At 55.2% G+C, this 5,729-nt stretch overlaps 1 protein-coding gene across 1 annotated transcript in view; it reads right to left on the bottom strand.

The window, feature by feature from the left end:
- The window catches only part of RPH3A (rabphilin 3A), a 36,335-nt gene extending 30,939 nt beyond the window's left edge, over positions 1-5,396 (bottom strand). Inside the window, exon 1 of the mRNA XM_026859805.1 lies at positions 5,373-5,396. The gene's annotated coding sequence lies outside the window, so the exon portion shown is untranslated. The remainder of the gene's footprint in view (positions 1-5,372) is intronic.
- Positions 5,397-5,729: the final 333 nt, after the last annotated feature.

Raw genomic sequence — 5,729 nt, 5'->3', positions numbered from 1 at the left:
CCCCCCCGGGCTGCCCTTCACTGGGTTTTGGCGCCGTACACTCGGGTTTAAGCGGCACAGGGGATCCCCCAGCCTGGTAGGTCTTGCCTAGATTGACCCTAAACCCCAGCCTGAGCCCCACTCGGGGGCGGGGGGGGACACCACGCAGCCTCATCTGCGGGGCCTTTAGCACTGCCCGGAGCTCCGGGAGAGCTCCCATCCTGCCCGCAGCACCAGTCACGGCAGGGAACTGGGGAAACGGGTGATTTGGGGCACAGCGGGAACCCCGTCCCCGAGCTGAGGCACCCATGGCCTCAGAAACTGAGAGGGGCAGCAGCCTGAACCCACCCCCAGGCACCACCTCGCTCCCCCCGGGCAGAGACCCTCAACCTCCCTCCCGCTGCAGCACTGGGGGGGTCTCAGCCCACGGCCTGGAGCGAGCTAGAGCCGGGCTGGGATGGAGCCCAGCTCACCAACATGCTCTCCTGCCAAGTTCATCAGCTCCAGCAGCTCCATTTTACCTGCTCTCGATATTCCCGGGGGGGGGGGACCCGTTACCCCCTCGGGCTTTCATGACTTCCCAAAAGATGTGGCAGTTGCTCCTGCATCATCTCCCGCCGGGTGAAGCGAGGTGGATGGATCATCTGCTGGCAGGAGGGGATGGAAATCAGGGCTGGCCTGATGCCTCGGCACAAGCGGCTGAGGAGGGGAAGTTAAGTTAAAAAGTTTGCTAAAAGGATGCTGCGAGAAGAAGCCGAAGGGGTGAAACATGGCTCCGGCATTCCTCGGCGAGCAGGAGGAGACCGACAGGTTTTGAGCAACGCTCAGCCACGGCCGAGGATGCGATGCCTGAGTCAAGGAGGGAAGGAAAGTGTCTCATTCCTATAGCTGGATTTCACCACTTTTATATACAAGATTTTGAACCAGCTGCAGGCAAACCTTTCATGAAAATCCTTTCTTTTTTTTTTTTTTTTTGATTTAAAAAGAAATCCCCAAAGAGACAGAAATCCGTGAAGGTTGGAGCATGTTCCTGCCTCCAGCAAGGGAAGTATTCCACCACTCGAGGCCGAATGTTGATTGGCGTTCATCTAGATGTTTGATGGACACCTTCTCTTCCAGGCTCAACTATGTATTTTTATTTAGTGAGAGAATGCCTCGCTTATGCAAAGTAGTCGGGGAGACAAGCACAGTACTTTCAAGCTGATCTGTCTTGACACCTTCCTTGGAGATTCACAAAAAGAAACAGCGTGTGCAGAAATTGGAAAATCAGATCTAAAACTCGCTTTCCAAAAAGGAAAAAAAAAAAAAGCAACACCTGCAATTCTCTGTTCTGAATACCTGGCACTTTCACTCCCCCTTTTTTAGCCCATCTTCTAAAAATAAAAGAGCGCGTTTGATTTTTGTCGAATTATAAATACATCTTGGCAGTCTGGCATCTCCTGCAGCAGATCAAAGCATGGGAGTTTTATTTATTTATTTCCTCTCAGGTTTATTTTTATGTTCGCCAGCCCTCTAATTCTCAAAGATTTGTTATATTTCCCCTTGTGATCCGACTCAGCACGCAGAAAAACGCTCAGTGCAACCCCAGAGCCATCCTGCCCGGAGGCTCGGATGGAGCCCGTCTGCAGTGCTTGGCCCCAGCACCGTGCACTGGCAGCTCCTGCCTGCACACTCAAGTTCAAGTGCAGAGGCAAAAACCCTGGAGGTTATGAGGGCAGCGCAGCGTTTCCTTGCCCAAGGTTGGAGAAGCTCAGGCTGGATGCACCCGGGACACGGCTGCGTCGAGCGAGCCTCTGTCCTGTGGCACCTACGGCCTTGGGTCATTACTGTCGGTGACTCCACTGATTCAGTGGGAATAACTGAGGAATAAAACCAAGTTCATGGCTACAGACAGCCCCAGGCATCAAATCAGCACCAGAACCAGAACTGGAGGTGGCAGGGCTGGGCTCTGCCTCACCTCCAGCCTGCTCCTGTCCTTGGCTGCAGCTGATGATGGGAATGGAGCTGGAGATGGGGTCAGGGATGGAGCTGGGGAGGAGGCTGAGGATGGAGCCGGTGACGGAGCTGAGGATGGAACCAGAAATGGAGCTGGGATAGAGATGGGATGGAGCTGGGGATGAAGCCAGGGATGGAGCTGGGATGGAGCTGGGATGGAGCTGGGGATAGAGACAAGGATGGAGCTGGGGATGGAGATAAGGATAGAGCTGGGATGGAGCTGGGGATGGAGCTGAGGATGGAACCAGGAATGGAGCTGGGATAGAGCTGGGATGGAGCTGAGGATGGAGCCAAGGATGGAGCTGGGGATGAAGCCAGGGATGGAGCCAAGGCTAGAGCTGGGATGGAGCCAGGAATGGAGCTCTTTCCCATGGGAAGCATGGCCGCACACGCACAGCCTGATGGCAGGGCACTGCAAACGCGCCTGCACCTGCAAATTAAAGCATCAAAAGCGCGGCACGTGCCTTCCTGCTGACTCAGCTATTGCCGCCCTTGCACTGCTGCTCAGATGCTCGGGGAGGAAACCTCTCCCCTTATTTTACAGCCCAATTAGTCGCATCTAATTGAAGTGCTGGACAGGAGATCGGGAGCGGTGAGCCAGTGCCAGGCTGGGGTTATCCCTCTGATGTCTGCAGAGTCAGGCAGTCCAATGGAAAAAGGAATATGAGCTTTATAAAACATTTTTTTTTTCTTCACTGTTTTTAATTAGGATTAAAAGCGTTCCAGTGGAAATCTATAAACTCTCAGAGCTCGAGCACACAAAAGCTCTGAATAACAGCTGCCATCGCTGCCTCCAGTCAAGGGGAAAATAAACCAGGAGCACGTCAAGCCCTCCCCTCGCAGCCGCAGCGCCAAGCAGTTGCAGGAGTTAAATTAAAATGATTGATGGTGGCTCGGGCGCCCAAGAGAGCATTTTTCGCTTCTGTAAATCACTGAAAGCTGAGCTGCTCCCCCCTCCCCTCCCCAAGCCTGCCTGGCCACAGATCCCGACGGATGCCCCCAGGAGCTCCCTGGGACACGACAGCAAGAAACACGCAGCGGTCGCATCGTAACTCACTGCTGGGCGCCTTGGCACGTGCTCTCCACCGCACTCGACCCCAGCGCTTTAGTGCTGACTTAATTATTTGACATGCAAGAGAGATGGGAAAGGACCCACCGTCTGACACCTGGAATCCATAACCAGCTGCCCGGCGCAGCCAGCACAGCTCCTCTCCCGTAAATGATGGTTTGGAGAAAGAGGTGGAGGAGAGAAGAGGGAGAGGAGGATGGAGAAGGGGGTGATGGGCACCGGCCTGAGCTCTCCGAGCAGCTGAAAACCGGAGGGGGGGTTATGCCCAGCATCTTTGGGGACTGGGACGTTTGCAACTACTTTTTCAAGAAGAGAAAACACAAAGCCAACATTTAGGCCGCAGCAGGAAAAAAAACGTCCCTCAGACTCTCCCCTGGGACCTGCACGAGGTGCAGCCGGATCCCCACTGTTTAATTAACACCTTGTCCCCCTCCAGCCCACCCTCCTGCTGGCTCACAAAATAACAAGCAAGACACAAGCCAGCGGAGACATCCTCCATTAAAGCCCCCGATTAAGTCGCCAGGATTAAAAAAAAAAAAAAATTAAGAAGGAAAAGAAAGGAAGTTCCCCCCCTTGGCACTTGATTCGGGCACTGGGGTGTCACAAGGAACCCAGCTGCCCCAAGAGCTGGTGATGGGATTTTCTCTTCTGCAGAAGGAGTGGCTGGAGAAACAGAGGAAAAGGAAAAGCACCTTGTGAGGGACATTTTTAACCATTCCCCGTGCCTCTCCACCGTGTGCCAGCCCTCGCTGGCCCCGTCCCTGCCAGAGACACAGGAGAGCATCAGCAGCATCACACCCTGCTCCCACCTGCCCCAGGTGCCAGCAACCCCAGGGAAAAAAAAAAAAAAAGAGAAAACCCACAAATCCCTCTCCAGCCCCCTCGTCTCCCCTTCCCACAGCCCCCGCAGTGGCATGGGCAGGGTCTGGACCCCCAGCTCAGCCCTGGGGGGGGCTCAGCCCCTGGTCCCGGCAGCGATGCGCAGCCCCAAGCTCAGCAGGCCCAGCTCAATCATGTCGGCAGCTCATTACACTCCTTTAATAAGCTATGTGCTAGTTTTACATTCATTTTTCATTTCTGATAACTCTCTGTCCTATATAACTGCGCTATTATCCTTGGCGAGGTGAGGGGAAGAATATATTTCCTAAAAGACTGCCTGCATTAATTTTTCAGTAAGTGCCATAAAAGATTTAATCTCCAGCTTCTCTTTTGTTAATGGGATTAGTGTAAGTTATTTACTGATTTAATTAAGTGGCGTTGTCTTCCACTCTGCCGAATACAGCGTTTCAGAAACTCACTGGTTTCGGCTGGGAGTAACTGGGCTTCACTTCATTTTAGAGACTGCGAAGAGCACCTGCCTGCAAGCTTTAAATTATTTGAATTATTTCTGATAGGGCACATTAAAAAGAAGGGAGGAAGAAGCTTTATCTCCCTTTCTACCCCTGAACGTGGAGCACAGGCTGTGCTACATCACTGCCAATATATATTTGATAACAGTTATTGCTGGTAACACCCTCCAGAGCCCAGAGGGACCGGTGGGACCTGCCCGCAGCCCACCCGCTGCGTCCCTGCGTGCCCGGCTACGCCGCATCCTCGCCAAACGGGGGGTTTATTCCTTTCTCCATCTCCCATCCCCTCTGAAGCCCAGAGCAACGGAGCTCAGGGTGCCCACGGAAGGGTCCCGAGCTGCAGCCCCAGGGCTGGGGGCCCGACACCCCCCCAACACCGCTTCCATCCCTTTATATAGGTCACCCCGCGCTCGGCGGCACGGCAGCCACGCTCGCAGCGGGGGAGGTTGGACTTCACACTCTTGCTCTCCGAGCTGCTTTTCTAGGTCACCAACCCACAGCGGTGTATTAAAATAGAGCCTCTCCACTTCCCATTTCCCACGGCCGTAGGCTGAGCTGCCTGGGCTGGCGCAGCCGCCAGCCGAAGGGGAAGGGGTGCGAGAGGGCGGCTGCACCCCCGGGGTCCCCGCACGCTCCGTCCTCGCCCCTCCGGGCACCCACGGCCACGCGTGGGGCAGGCTGGGGGAGGCAACGCCGCTCCCCTAAAATAACCAACTCCAAGGGCGTTTGGGGTGGGTGTAGCAAGATGTGCTCATACGTGAGGGCCACCACCAAGGCCGGTTGGGGACCCCAAAAAGGGACCCGGTGCCCAGCCCATCCCCGTGGCGCTGGGTCTTCCCTCCATGCCCCAGCGGGTGACCGAGGAGAACCGCCCCGTGCCAGATTTTATATAAAGAGATAACAGATACCAACCCCCAGCTCAGCCTGGGAGGTGCAGCCTCCAGCAGCGAGTTTTGTTCGATCTGCAATAATTAACTCACAGCAAATAGCGATGTCCAGGCAGGCGGCCACATTCCCAGCCGGGCACAGAAACCTGGAAACGCTCTCCCGCGGAGAGGTGGGCTGCTCCGCTTTGATGCAGAAAAGCATCACCCTGCTCTTATCTCATTCTCCAGCAGCTTCCAAATGGAAATTTTACACCAGGAAAGAAAAAGCCCAGCCCGGCAGCAAATGGCAACACGCAGGTGTCTGCTCGCTCGCTCCCCAGCCTGACTCCAAGAATATCCTCCCGTTCCGCCAACACAGGCGGCAGATTTTGGCTGGCGGCTCCCCCACCTCTCCCCAGCCAGGGACTCGCGCACAGAACCCGCAGGACAGAGGCAGAAAGGCTGCTCGGG

The sequence above is a fragment of the Athene cunicularia genome (genome assembly GCF_003259725.1).
Source record: "Athene cunicularia isolate RWA chromosome 15 unlocalized genomic scaffold, athCun1 chr15_part1, whole genome shotgun sequence".
In the NCBI taxonomy this organism is placed as follows: domain Eukaryota; kingdom Metazoa; phylum Chordata; class Aves; order Strigiformes; family Strigidae; genus Athene; species Athene cunicularia.
The sequence above is the reverse complement of the archived record's forward strand: the minus strand, read 5'-3'. Positions and strand labels throughout refer to the sequence as shown.